The sequence below is a fragment of the Pteropus medius genome, unplaced genomic scaffold (assembly GCF_902729225.1).
Source record: "Pteropus medius unplaced genomic scaffold, Ma_sr-lr_union100, whole genome shotgun sequence".
Taxonomy (NCBI): Eukaryota; Metazoa; Chordata; class Mammalia; order Chiroptera; family Pteropodidae; genus Pteropus; species Pteropus medius.
Window position 1 is genome coordinate 4073686 of NW_024342473.1, and position 15627 is coordinate 4089312.

At 31.2% G+C, this 15627-nt stretch overlaps 1 protein-coding gene and 1 pseudogene across 2 annotated transcripts in view; one reads left to right on the top strand and one right to left on the bottom strand.

Annotated features, from left to right (window-relative positions):
* Positions 1-15627, top strand: part of NAALADL2 (N-acetylated alpha-linked acidic dipeptidase like 2) — a 1088713-nt gene that overhangs the window by 156634 nt on the left and 916452 nt on the right. The gene's annotated exons all lie outside the window — the stretch shown is intronic.
* LOC120604624 (deoxyuridine 5'-triphosphate nucleotidohydrolase, mitochondrial-like) lies at positions 1010-15215 on the bottom strand (annotated as a pseudogene).

The window sequence follows — 15627 nt, forward strand, 5'->3', positions numbered from 1 at the left end:
GCTGTGAAGGTGCATATAGGACGATGTAAAATTTGTCACTCTGTACATCCCTGCATCTTCAAAGAACAACAAAAGCGAAGCAAGTTACCAGCACATTTTAGGGCAAACTTATAAACCAACGTCCACAGTCAATTACAATGGAGTCCATGTCTTTAACTGAAGTGCTTCTCAAACACTAGCTTGGTAAATGTTAGATTTTCAGGCCCACCTCCGGTGATTTTGATTTAGTAGGACTGAATTAGAGCCTGAGAATTTGCATTTCTAACTAGTTTTCGGGTTATGCTGATAATGCCAGTTCATGGAAAATACTTAGCAGAGCTCTTAGTAAACAGGTATAATAATTCTCTAAAGCATATACCTTCCTGGAATTGCCAGCTCAAAAGTTGGGCTAAATTGCCATCATATTTTATGCTTACCTTCAGTTTTACATATAAGATGCCAATACCGCATACCATTTAAACACAGAGATACCTGTGAATGTTCTTCTGTTATGTCTTGGATCTTTACAAAATGTGGTCTTTGGCCAAAAAAGAAAGAAAATCTAAATATATTTAATTGGTCACATTTTCTTATTGGAATTTTTTTCATTACCGAAAAGGATTTATTTGTTGAAAAAAAAAAAGGATTTTTTTCTGGCCTGCATGCCAAGATGGAGGAGTAATTATAGAAGGGAAAAGGAAGTTAAGGGAAAGGGAAATTAGAACCACAGAGCTTTATTATGAACAGTTTTTCCTGTAGTGTTCTCATGATTACATAGAGTGTGAGAACTTCTATAAGCCCTAGCTCCTCCCATAAACTCTCCTCACTGATTTATGTTTGCTTAAAGTTCCAGTTGCTCTTTATTACTCCCCTTTTGATCAAGGTCTTTCTCTAAAAGCATCGCTGAACAACAGTCAGGTCTTCTACCTTCAGCAACTTTTTGTCCCTTGATGTGAGGAAGGACCTCTTCTGGGTGTCATCTCATGTGTCAGAAGGAAGGTGCATGGATAGAGAACAGCTCGTGTCCAGGTCAACAGGCAACAGGTGCAGAACGTTCCAAAGCTGGTAGGGTTGTTCTTCTTGGAATCCCAGATGAGTCCCCAAATGTCGACTGAAAAATAACATTAATTAGGTGTTTCACCACCAAAAAGGATTTATTCAGGGGAAAAAGAAAGGGTTGCAACCTAGGACATGCAGATGTGGCAAGCCACTGTGCACACTTATTGGAATTTAGTAAACTTGAAATCAACAGAACAAGAAAACAAAAACAAAGATTAAAAAAAAAAACACCTAATAACACCATCAGAAAAAAATCTTTTCCATTTTGGGAAAACAAAGTAACAGAATATTTTGCTAAATGGCCCCAGATTAAAGAGGAATTTGGAATAATGAAAAGCAAAATTTTTATTAGAAAAAATACCTTACAACGAATACAGCTAAAGCTGTATGGAAAGAAAATGTATTATATGGCCTAAAATATTTAAATTTTAAAAAGACTGAACACAAGTAATCTAAATGTTCTAATTAATAATAAACCAATAAAAAATTTAAAAAGTAGAAGATAATAAAGATAAAACTAAATAGAAAACTAAATTCATAGAAAGGATGAATAAACTTAGTACTTTGGACATATTAAATTGGACAATGATAAGCCCAATTAAAAAAATAAGGCACAAAATGAAAATATAAAGTCAGGTTATAAAAGGTGCAAAAGCCATAGTACAAAAGATTTTGGAATACTTATGATATTATAAAACATTTATATAAAAAGTGTGAAGTTCAGAGAAACTGCAAATTTTAAAAATTCTCAATAAATAAAATGTTGGCAGTCAAAAGATATTAAACTAATTCCAGATGCAGTAGTGTATGTTCCAGTAATGGAAGGATAAGTTTATATTGTAAAATTAGAAAATTAGAAATTCACCAGTATCATCTATTATGACATCAAATTAATATACACAACAAATGTGAATTTATGTATAGAAGTTGGGAAACATTTGATAAAATGTATGAATACATTATTTATTTGCACAAATTTTGGAATTTGAAAATCTAAGTACAATATTAAGTACATTTTCTTTTGATTCAGCATTGTTTCTTAGGTTGTTGTTAATATCATCACCACCTATACACAAAAATATTAATAATATTTTATTATTATTAATAGTGATATTAATAATAGGAAAAAAGGGACAATTGTTATTTGCAGCTGATTCAATAGCAGGCCTGGAAAACTAAAAGTAGGTTAGAACAAATAAACAAGTAAACAGTTTAAAGAAAAAATATTTTTTAAAATGTACCTTTACTATTATGAACATTTAAAAATTAAAATAGAAAATACAAATTTCATTCATAAGAAAGGAGAAAGTTATAAAGCACTTAAAAATTTTACACAATTGGCTCAGAATCACAAGGTTCACATTGTAACATTGTTAAAGGATAAAAAATTATGTGAATAATTATAGATGCTTGATTGATATGAAAACATGCTGTGTTTCTAAATGGAGAAATTTAACACTTAAAAAAAAAAATCAGTCCCAAATTATTATGGTGACATATGGTCTTATTTTTGGAGCTTAAGAAAAGCATGGGAGAGTATAGTTGACTGTTCACATTGGTTACTTAAAGGTGTTGAAATTAGAAGGGGTAGGGAAATGCTACTTATGCTTTATTCATCTGTGTTGAGTTCTTTCAGTAAGCTTTTCACTTTTGTCAAATATAGTAGGAATTCTTTTGTTAAGTATGTGTTGACTTTGGATGCAGATGGCTTATTTTTTATTTACTAGCTACATTTCCTTTGGAAAGTCACTTTACCTATCTAAGCCTCAATTTCTGCATCTTTAAAAGGGGGATAGTAACTCTCTATGGTTGATGTGAGGATTAAATATGCTGTATGAAAATCTAAAAACATAAATAGTGGAGCAGAATGTACACTCTTAGTAAGTGGAAGCCATTCTGTCTTGTATAAAAGTAGCCTTATTCTGATAGTGCTTCTTGTCCAGTTTTTGTTTATTTAACAGTTTTCCCCAAGGGAAACCAGATCCTAAATAGAGCACTGAACTTAGTAAATTTAAGTATGGGATTGGCATAATACTGCATAAGTAATAATGTTTTAAAAAATAGTTAATGACCAAGATGTTATTTAATTAATTTTCATAACTTTTTATTATAGGCAGCCTGACAAATTTTTATCTGCAATCACTTATAAAATAATTGTTAAACCAGCAAGCTCTTAGAGTTTGAAATATTGCTGTTTCTTGACTTACACAGGTACCTGTGTTTTGTTAATTTACCTAAAATACATGATATCCCTGACATATGACTTAGAAATTTATTTAGGGAAAAGATACATTCTCTTACTACCTCCTGGTTGTCTCAAACTTTTTGATAAAATATGTACTTGGAATAATGGTTCTCATCTTTGTAGTGCATGAAGATGGACAGCACTCAATTTTCAGATTGTGGACACTGGCATGTCATTTGACTTCATTATATTGATAATGTGTTTTTGTTCATTTCCAAAATGTCTCATTCTTGAAGCATGCTAAAAAACTGGGAAGATAACCAGATATTTCTTATTGAGAAATAATGTAAAAAAAAAAAAGTAGTTAATGATTAAAAAACACTTTATAGCAATTACTTTTATTTTTAAAAGTGTTATGAAACATTTTTGTCTCTTAGTAGACTTAAATATACTTAAATATATATCAATTAGATGATTAAATCATGTGATTGATATGTATGTATGTATGTGTGTGTATATATATATATGTGTGTGTGTGTATATATATATATATATATATATATATATATATATATATATAAAATCTCCTTAAAGTTAATTTCTAATTTGAAAGCAACTCAACATTTGAAAATATGTTTCCTTTTTAAATTCAAGCTCCCAAATGCTACAACAATTCATGGATATTGAGTGCTTTGTGGTAGCCACCACTTGTGAGGATCTTTTGCCCTATGCCTTCACTTATTTCATTCCCCAGACATGTTACACTGTCTCTTATCACAAGGTCACTCACCCCCATTCAGAAGGGCACTACTTTAAGTTTATTTGTTTTTGAATGTTATTGTTTTGTTTGTTTTGGCAATTTTTCAAAAAAAATTTTAGAAAGGACTCGATTTTGTTCCAAAATGTTATAGTTTTACAATTTACTTGACTACCATTCTATGAAGAAATGTTTCATTATTACAGTTTATCTCATTTTCCTTATTTTATTTTAAATTTGAAAGCCCAAACTCAGCTAGCAATGGCTGCTTTTGGAAATTTTGAGCCATGTTCAAAATTGCTGCTCTAAAAACAAAATGCACACAATGACTTGGAAAGTAATATGATAATATTACATGAATTTTGGTCATAGGATAAAAAAAAAGGTGTGATAAATGGTACAAATAGATTACTCATTCATTAAAAAAAAAATGTTTTTTCAAGATTCTGTAATTACACTAGTGAGGAAGGATAGACATAGAACCCACATATCAACCTTTGTATATCTTACATTCTAATGGGGCTACTAATATTGATCAGATAAAATATTAAGAAAGGGCAGGTTTTCTATAATCTAAAGTGCGAGTAAGAATTAACTGCGGAGAAGAGGAAAGTTTATTTCAATCAAAGGGAACAGAATAAGGAGGAGGCACTGAAGGACTGAGAAAATGCTGGCCCTGAGAGACGGGAAGCAAGGAGAGAGATGAGAAGTAAGCAGGAGCCAGACAATCTTGCAGAAAATTAAAAGTCAAGGAGAATCAATGCCTGAGACAAAGAACTCAGTGACTGTTAGATTCTTTTTTCTTGTAAATAATTATCCATAATCAGTTAATCATTATCTGAGGTTTTCATGTGTAACACACACACAACACACACATATACACACATACATTTTGCCATATATAAAAACTTTTAAACAAACTTTTAGATTTATGCCCATGATTAAGAAAGGTATAATCACTTTTGAAGAGTAAATTAGGAAGTCCTTTTATCCATTCTGAATTTTTTTTCCCTTAGAAACTTAAAAAAGAATTTTAGCTAACCAGTTCAAGATGAACCCAAAGCTAACTTTTATATTAAAATTTAGCTATCTCTCCATGGTATCAATATGATTATACTTTGGATATCACAGTTGAATATTAAATTAATTTTCCTCATTTCAAAATTAATAACTTAATTTTAAATATTGCCTATAATTAATTTTCATAGCTTGTAAAGAAATACTGGACATCTAACCAACTTGCATTTCAATAATCTCTCCTGTTACTGAGCACAAGAATTCTATGCATTTTAGGAGCAGGACTTAGTAGGCAATGAGGCTTCAGATCTATCATGCAATGGTTCCTCAGTTCCTTCTAAAAATAGCTCCTCCCTGTTGTTCTTATCTTTTTTATTGGATGTATCCTATGTGTAGGACGCTTCGGTTCTGAAATTGAAGACAGTTATTATCTTGGTAATTTGGTATACTCCTGTCTGAGGGTGTATACCATTTAAGTCTTTCAACATCAGTTTATTGATTTTCTTCAGGGTCAAAATTAGAAGCACCATCAATAATCTCAATAGAACATAATGCTATGCATGGTACAAAGTTTAAATATTTATTCACTGAGTTGAATCTTATAATATCAAGAAGAAAGTATAGTTAATAGGATAATAAGTACCTATGGTGATATTAAAGCAGTAGACTCATGATATTTACATGTCTTAATCATATTTTTGTTTTTTTTTTATACTGTGCAAGCATGATAAATTATTTACTATTTTAAATTCTGTATTTTATCATTGCAAAAATAAATATTAAAAACAAATATTAAATTTTGATTATTTTATGTATTTTTCTTTTTGTGTCATGCCTACTAGGTGTTACACTCAGAAAGAAGCCTATGTGTTCACTTAAGTAAAATGTGTTCACCAATGAAAATTTAACCAGCAGTAAAAGTGCCCAAATTGAGCTTGCTATAATCACCTTTTTATTTCTAGTTTTAGTATGCTATTTCAAAATTGTATGTAATGAAAATGTCAAGATAAGAAGAAAAAACTAATTAAAAACTGCAAAAAAGTACCAAATACTATACAAACTTTAGTTTTCTAATAAAGTTGTGATTTATATATACTGATAAATACATGACTAGAGCTTCTGGTATAAGATAGATGATGGATAAATAATAGATAGGTGATTAGATAGATAGATAGATGAATGGATAGGCAGAAAGACAGACAGATGTAGAGATGTGTGTATGTGCATGTAATTAAATATATTTCTTTTTAACATTTTTCAGCCATTTGCTATTTTCTGAACTTTGCCTTGGTAATATAAAAGAGAAAAATGAGAAGGATGTAAGTAACTTTTACAAAGGATGTTAGTTTAACTTGACAATTTTTTAAATCTTGCATTAATACTAGAGACTAATCATTATACTGTGCATGCAGTTTAAAGTGAGAATGAAAATCTATTTTTTTCAGCGCTTTAGAGTGTTCAAAACTCATGTTTAAAATAGCTTAGGTTTTTAACACTGTATTAGAGTTTTTAAAGAAATATTTATATTCATTGCAATTTTTTAATTTGATTTTTAAGAGGTTTCAATGCATTACATTTAGGGAATATATAGGCTTTAATTATTTTCTTTTTCTCTCATATGCAAGTACTTATTAAAAGAGAGTTGCCATTTAGCCAATCATTTTACATATGAAAATCACACACTCTCCTTATACATTAACTTTTTTGTATATACTAGATTCACATTTTCCTAATAATAAGATCTTGAAATTAAAAGTGCTGTAACTTATAGAACTGATATACTTTATGCTTTTAGTATTTGTGGAAAGTCAGTTGAAATAATTAATAAATATTACTTTTACTTCATCAATATAAATTATAGATTAACTGTTAAAACAAAAGTGAATGATTGTTCAAAACTTTTAAAGGTTTAAGTAGCCATAATCTCAAAATGTATGTTTACAAATATATAAGTGCCATTTATAAGTTAAACTCATCGATTTATTGACTTTGTTACTACAGGTATCTGTTAACCTTATCAGAAAATCAAATTTAAGTTTTTTAAGCTACTTTGAATAACTGTGTGTAGTTATAATGGATATAATTGAATTTCTTTAAAATATTAAGACTTTGCAGTTATTCCAAACATTCTCACTTAATTTTTTTCCTGTGTTTTTACGATAAGCTGTAATTAAATTAAACGGTGTCTCATCTTCTATACTTCTCTAGATTAATATGGCAGCTTATTGAAGAGAGACTTTTATGGTTGTGTTCTATAATTTATATGCTAGGTGGATGATACCTGGCATATAACAGTTATGTATTGATTAAATATGTGGTTCTTTTAAATTCAATACACATTCCTGATCCAAATTCTCAGAGAACTAGGAATAGTTTACTTCTTTATCCTTGTAAGGAACCTGACTCAACCAGCAAGCTATATCATATAAAACATTGAGGCATTAGTTGAAATCCCATTAATGTCAGAGAAAACAAGGGTTTTCTTGTCACCTAACCACTGTGGTAAAATAGATCTTAGATAAAAAGAGTACTTTGCTTCCAGATAGTTAAAATATGTTGTTTTTGCCTTACCTTACAAATGGTTACTGGAGACAGTGTATTGTGGGGCAAAAAATTAATTTTGGAGTTTGGATCCAGCACTGACTGGCTATTTAACTTTGTTCCAGACAATTAACCTGTTATCTTCAGAAGCCTCATCTGTAAATGAGTTACAACATCGATGACAAAATCTATGTCATGAGGTTATTATAAGAATATGCTGAGGATAACAGATATGAAAATACTTTATAAGTGACAGGGCAATTATAGACTTGGTATGATTATTAACACGAATAGTGAAAACAATAGCATAGTATTTATTTTTTGTTCATTATGAACCTGTTTTATTCCCCCCTCATGAACTGTATATTCTGCTTCATATTATTTAGCATTCTCTCCAAACATGTTGCATTTTATGCCCAGTCCACCCTGACATTTATTGGTCTTTTTCCTATGCCTAAATTGCCTTTTTTCGATGATCTATGTTCATTAAAATTGTCCTCAGTCTTCAACATAACAAGAATACTAACTGTTCCATGACCTAGTCTTTAAATCTCCCACTCCCACCTTCTTTACTAGTTAAAACAATCTTTCTTTTCTGCCTATTATGGAGCTTCTCTCATTCTTATCAATTATACTATTCAGCTTCTAAATCCCTTGCTCTCCAAGGTAGTCTGTGAATCAGCAGTATGGCCATCACCAGGGAGCTTGTTAGAAATGCAGAATCCTAGACCATACCCCAAACCAAGATCCCTAGGTGAATCTTATGCATATTACACTTTGAGAAGAATTTCCCTAATTAATTATAAACTTCTTGGGAGTGGAGAGATAGTGAAGGCAGAGCTTTTTCTGTATTGCCTTAGTATCCTCCGGAAGGCTCTGCATCATCCAGTGTTTTGTACATAATAGGTGTTCAGTTGAATTGAATTTTATTTTTAATATTTTGAAGTCAGGAAAAGCCAGTTTTAGAAAACTCAGTTATTAGGAGAAGATATTTTAAAGTCAGAGCAAGAAGAAAGCTATTTGTTATTGAAGCTGCTCATGTCAACTAATCAATATTTCTTGGTCATCAACTACTACTATACTTTTTCATGCATAAAATATTAGTATGGATCCTTGATCTTATTTAAAAAATCTTCAGTCTAACCTTCACCTTCAGATAATTCATTTAGATAACTGAATCAAATGTGATTGCTTTGTCATCCTTGTAAATATTTAACATAGGCTATTAGAAGTCATGACAAAACTTTAGGGCATCGTACATCTAAAAATGACTGGTAAATATCAAGATGTGATTTCATTAAATTATTTAGAGAGACCAACTCATCATTTGTCTTAATTTTCTATAACATGTTGAATAAAACCATAAGCAACAATTTCTCATTTATAATTAAAGTAAGGTTTATAATGTAAAATATTTTCTTTTCCAGTGTATGATTTAAAATCAATTGTGATATTCCCCCTTTATATGCTTATTAACACGATTTTGTGTGTGTGTGTGTGTGTGTGTGTAGAATCCCATCAAAAATTTCTGAGTACCATTGATTCACATTTATCTTTCTGTATAAGCTAATTGTTGTGAATTAAATTAAACCCATCTCTAATTGTAGGTAGTTTCTTTCCATTGCCTAGAAAGTTGCCAGTCTGCTTATCCTTGCTATCGGCTGATATGTGCTTAGGGAACAGAAACTAATTTTAACATTAGCCCAAGCAAAATGTAATTAGGATGGCTAATCTGCTAAAAAATACCCCCAGCAAAAATCCTTTTTTTATGTAATACCATTTTAATGGAATGGCCTTTTTATTAAATGCAAGTGACAAAGACCTAAATGATGCCTATTTTCTTTTAAGAATAGATGTTCTGAATTTAGAATTTAGATATTAAGGGCAATTTAAAAGGATTAATAATTCTCTTAAATATACCAACTGTGATTACTACCAGAATTCATGAGTTCTTAGTTTATGCTAGGAGTTAAGTGTTTTATGTTTTGTTAATTTGATTTTATAGCAAACATGTGAAAATGATATTATTATACTAATTTCATAGATTATGAGACTAAGCTTGGGGACATTAAAAAACAACTAGTGAATGGACCAGTCGGGATTTGATTCCCTATTAGCCTAAAGCCAATTCTAGGATTCTTAATCAATAGGCTCTAATGCCTCAGGAAACCACAGTGACAGAATAACATATTCACAGATCATTATCTTTCTCTTGAATTGTATCTGAAATGAATTTTATGCTTTAATTTGGTCTCACTACAATGTAACTTAAGTTTCAGATACTTGCTTCAAAATCCAAAGTTATGTAAAAGTTCAAACCTTCTGTGAAATATATGAAACAACTGTGCTTTTCACCTACAGATTTATGTTTAGATGAGACCAGGTAATTGTCTAACAAAGTGGTCTTTAGAAAGGGAGTGTTAATAATTTATCTAATTCTTTGCCAAAATTCAAATTGTTTCTGGAATGACTCTTCTTTCAAAATTTAACATGTTTCTTCATTTTGCCAACCAGGCCTGATTTTACCTTTTAATTTTAATTTGAATATGATGAAACTTACAATATTCTGAATTTTGATGACATTGCAACCTATTATGGAGACTGACATTATTTTGATTAAAGTACCCATCACTTTAATTTCATGTGGAGAATTAGTATATACAAAATTAGGCATGTGAATCCATGTTCTGCTGCCTACAGAGTCTATCTACTAGAATGACTGTTGACGAAGAGTGGGGTGCCACAGTAACACTCATAGGAGGGTCACCGAGAAGCATCACAAGATATTTTAATTTTTCAAGGAAAACACAAAGATACTCGATAACTGTTTAGATATCTGTTGGACACAGTGCAAACTACTAGCTCAAAGAACTTTATTTCTAAGCATTAGATTGTGCTTTATTCCTTTTGATGATAATTTATATTTACGAAGCTGGATTTTAAAAGTTTGCTTAATAAAAGCAAGTAGCGAGAGAATAGCAATATGGAGCAAGAAGTGAGGGTGGTGGTGTCCACTATGATTTCAAGGTTTGAGAAGTTCTGTACAGTCCAAGAGGAACACAAATCCCATTAGTAACTGGTTATTTGAGAATAAAAAATATATATTATTGCCTTCATTAAAGTCATGTGTATTTGTTTCAAACAGCTGCTAAAATTATTAGGATGTAGATACTTATTATATCCTAGATATTAAACTATTACTACTACTTAAAATACTAATGTAACTACTTAAAATATGGAACTGTTACCTATTTCATATACATGATATATAATTATATGTTTATTATACAATTATAATATAATAAAATTTAATTCGTGCCACGTAATTTTCTCATTCAAAATATACAATTCAGTAGTTTTACTATATTCACAGGTTTGTGCAACTGTCACCAAATTTAATTTTAGAAGATTCTCATCATTCCCTTCATAAAAAAAGCACATACCTATTGGCAGTTATTTTTCATTTCCTCCCAGTTTCCAACCCCAGGCGATTATTAATATACTTTCTGTCTCCACAGATTTGCCTACTCTGGACTTTCACGCTATATGTGGTCTCTTGAGACTAGGTCTTGACTAGCTCCTTTCATTTAGCATGTTTTCTAGGTTTATCCATGTCGTAGCATCTATAACTACATTATTTTTATTGCCGAATAATATTCTGTTGTCATTAAGTACATTTAATTTATCTATTCATCATTTGATGGCCATTTGGGTCATTTCCATTTTCTGGCTATTATAAATAAAGCTACTGTGAACATTCGTGTGCCAGTTTTTGTGTAAACATATGTTTTCATTTCTCTGGTTTGTATAGTTAGGAGTGGAGTTACTAAGTCATAACTCTGTTTAGTCATTTGAGAAACTGCCGGGCTGTTTTCCAAAATATTACATCATTTTATATTCTCACCAGAAATGTATCAGATTTCCAATTTCTTCACATCCTCTCTAACACTTGTTATTATATATATATATATATATATATATATATATATATTGGTTATAGCCATTCTAGTGGGTGCGAAGTGGTATCCCATTGTGGTTTTAATTTGCATTTCTCTCATGGTTGATGATCTTTTAATGTGCTTATTGGCAATTTATATTTGGGAGTAAAATTTATTTAGATCCTTTGCTCATTCATTAATTGAGTTTTTATCCTTTTATTATTAAATCGAAAGTGTTTTGGATATTTATATATAATCTGAGTACAAGTCCATTATTAGACATATGATTTGGAAATATTTTCTCCTAATCTGGGGGATGTCTTTTCATTTTCTTAATGGTATCCATTGAAGCACAACATTTAAAAATTTGCATGATGTCAAATTTATCTACTATGTCTTTGGGTGTCATATTTAAGAATGCTTTGCCTAATCTAAGGGTATGGAAATTTTCTCCAATATTTTCTAAGAATTTTAGCATTTAAGCTTCTGTGTTTAGGTTTATGATACATTTTAATTTGGTTTTATTGTATTGTGTGAAAAAGGGGTTTACCTTTATTCTTTTGCATATGAAAATCCAGGTTTGCCAACACCATTTGTTGAAACAAATTTTTTTATCCTATTAAAGTGTTTTGGCTCCCTTTTCAAAAGTCAATTAACTAAAACTGCGAGGGTTTTTTTCTGTACTTTCAATTCTATTCCATTGATCTGTGTATTTATCCTTATGCCACTACTGTACAGTCTTAATTTACAGACAAAGTCTGTAGCTTTGTAGTAAGTTTTGAAATCAGGAAGTGCGAATCCTCTACCTTTTTTTTTCCCCTAAGTTTGGGATTTGATAGTGATTACATTGAATCTGTAAATCAATTTGAGGAATAAGGATATTTTAGCAATTTAGAGAATTTCAATTTATAAAAATGGAGTATCTTTCCATTTATTTAGATCTTTAATTTCTTTTAATAATTTTTATAATTTTTACAAGAAAAGTTTCCTAGTTTTGTTAAAATTTATTTATTAGTATTTTATTAATTTTGATGATATTGGAAATGTAATTATTTTCTTAGTTCCAGTTTTGATTGTTTACTGTTAATATATAGAGATACTGGTTTTTTAAATATTTATGGTATATGCTACATCTTTACTGAGCTCATTTATTACTTATTTTTTTATTGTGATAAGAACACTTAACATGAAATCTCCTCTCAACAAATTTTTAAGTGTACACTACAGTATTGTTAACTATATTAGGTAAATGTCATGTAATAGGTCTCTAGAACTTACTCATCTTGCATAACTAAATCTTTTCACACATTAAATAACAGCTCACCATTTCGCCTCGACCGCAGTCTCTGGAAACCACCATGCTACTCTTTGCTTCTGTGTGTTTGACTATTTTAGATACCTCATGTAACTGGAATTATGCAATATGTTCCTTTGGTGACTGGCTTATTTCACTTAGCATAATGTCTTCAAGGGTCATCCATCCATGTTGTACATGTGCCAAAATTTCCTTCCTTATTAAAGCTGAATAATATTCCATTGTATCTACATTTTTTATCCTTTCTTCCATGGGAGGACATTTAGATTATTTTCATATTTTGCTTATTGTGAATAATGATTCAATGAAGATGAGAATGCAAGTATCTCTTTGAGATTCTACTTTCAGTTCTTTTGGCTAAATGCCCTGAAATGCAGTGGCTAAATCATATAGTATTTCTGCTTTTAGTTTTTTGAGGAGCCTCCATAGTGGTTTTCATAGTGGCTGTTCCATTTTACATTCCCACAACAGTATACAAGAGTTTCAGTTTCTCTACATCTTTTTGCTCCATGTTTGCCTCTGCATCATTTTTAAGTCTGTGATCAAAGCAGAAGTTTCAGTTCATGGTATCTCTTAAGACCCAGTAGACAATAGTGGTCCAGCACTGCCCTTGGGACCATCAGGTCTTCATGTTTGGTCATTACTACCCAGGATTTTCTTGGCCTTAATTATTATTGCCTCACTTGGGTACATTTAGAACTGAAAGCCAAAGCCCATGTAGCTTAAATGTATAAAAGACTATTGTTTTTATGATTTGGAGAGCTAACTGCATTTCATTTTTTTAAATTCATATCAAACTTTCAAATATTTTTTACTTAGTAGAAGTAGTCTATAGATTCCTGAGTCTTTTTTTAAATTTTAACTTCTTTTTATTAACTTCTTTTTATAATTCATATCTATGAAAGAATTCAAATTTATTGATTAAAAGGCTTTGCTTATGATTTATAAAGCAACTGAAAGAAGTTCTTGAAGAGGTAGCATTTAGTGAATTAAATAATACAGTTTTGGGGAAAGGACCTGTAATTGATGTACATTTGAAAAAATTTTTGGTATTAGGTTACAATGCAGATTTATAAAACAATAAAATGTAGAAAAACACAAAAGAGTAAAGTTTTATGTGATCCCAAAAGGGTACCCTTTCCTTGATTGTAAGGGAACCAAATATTTTTAGAAGCTAAAGCTATTGAGTTTACAGAAGTGAAAAACACCAACACTAAACAAAAACTATTTTTTAAAAAATGTTTTCTCTTTTTCTGTTCTTGACATAAATTCTAATTTTTTCAAATGGTACCAAAATCTCTGAAACCCTTTCAGTGTCATCTAACACTTGAATTTCTATTTCTGGATAAAAAAATCCATTCACAAATGAGCTGGGCAATTCGGTCACCCTTTTTTGACTTCAAACTTTTCTTTGCCAAAATTAAAGAGTACAACATCAGTATTTCCTTTATAATCTTCATCTATGACACCAGCTCCTACATCTATGAAGTGTTTTGCAGCCAAGCCAGATGTGGAGCTACTCTTTCATAGCATCCAGAAGGAAGAGCTAGCTGAATGTCAGTTTTCATGAGGATTTTCTCTATAGGTGGTACTGTGTAATGAATCATAGGTACTGTATAGGTCGTATTCCGCCGCCTGGGCAGACCCCTTGGTCCAGGCAGCGGCATGCTCCGGCAGCCAGACGAAGCGGAGCCCTGTGGCTCAGTCCTCTGTAGTCCTCGCCGCTTGCTGGAGAAATGGCGAGTATCTCTCTTCAGAGGGCAGAGCAGAGCGAGGGCAGAGGTAAGAGGAGAGGGAAGGAGAGGGCGCAGAATGAGTCCAGCCACTGAGAACACACTCAAGTCCTGAGTCCTTTATAAAACACATTTTATCTGAAAGCTCCAAGAATATTTTCTTAAATATTGTTTACAAAATTAATTGTTCCTCTTTCAGTTCTTATTTCACTATTAAGAAATTTTCCAACTTTAGTATTCAGAATCTCTGACCAGAAAGCTAATGCGAATTTTGTTTCTTACTGACATAATACAGATAAACAACACAATTGAGATTATGTTGGAAAGGTTAGTGTGACACGATGTCTTTGAATTGCCTTTAAGCACTGGAGAAATATAGAGTTAATATTTAACATCGGAAAGTGAAGTTGATGCAATAAGAGAGAGTATAAAGCCGATCATTAGTATGGGAAAGAGAGGTATACAGAGAATGAGTAATGAAAGATAAAGAGAAAAATTCAAATGAAAATAATAATATTTGCATGGTTTACAGAGTGTTGTGTATATAGTTTGCCTGTCAATCTCCCTCTCCAAGTGAAGGAATTATTTGGCTAAAGAACGAGGAACCCACATTCTCTAACTAACTATGCAAAAAGGGGTTCATCGTAAGGATCCTGGGAACAGCATAGAATCCACTTGCTAGCAATATCATTGGGCCTCCAGGGACTAGAAGGCTCTAGTTTTTCTCTGTCTTTAAGGACATATATTCTATTCTTTTTATTTGCACATTTTTTCCATTCACATCTGCAAACTAGTTATCTTTTCAAAGCCCTCCGTCGGTGCTCCTTCATAATTTTAGTCTATTTGTGGCTTTATCTTGCCCAGGTGGCAGCTTGAACCCTCTTTTGCTACATATTTCTCCATCTCTCCTCCATAGCTCAATGACTCAGAATCAGTGATCTAATTCCATATTTCAGGTAGAGAAAACATAATATGCTGAATTTGTATAAGTTGTCTGCCGTTGGTATAATTACTATGACTGAAAGGATGAAGTCTAGTATGCTGGGCTGTTCTTGTGAGGGTTATAGGTAAAACTGGTTCTCTAAGAGAATAAAAGACATATT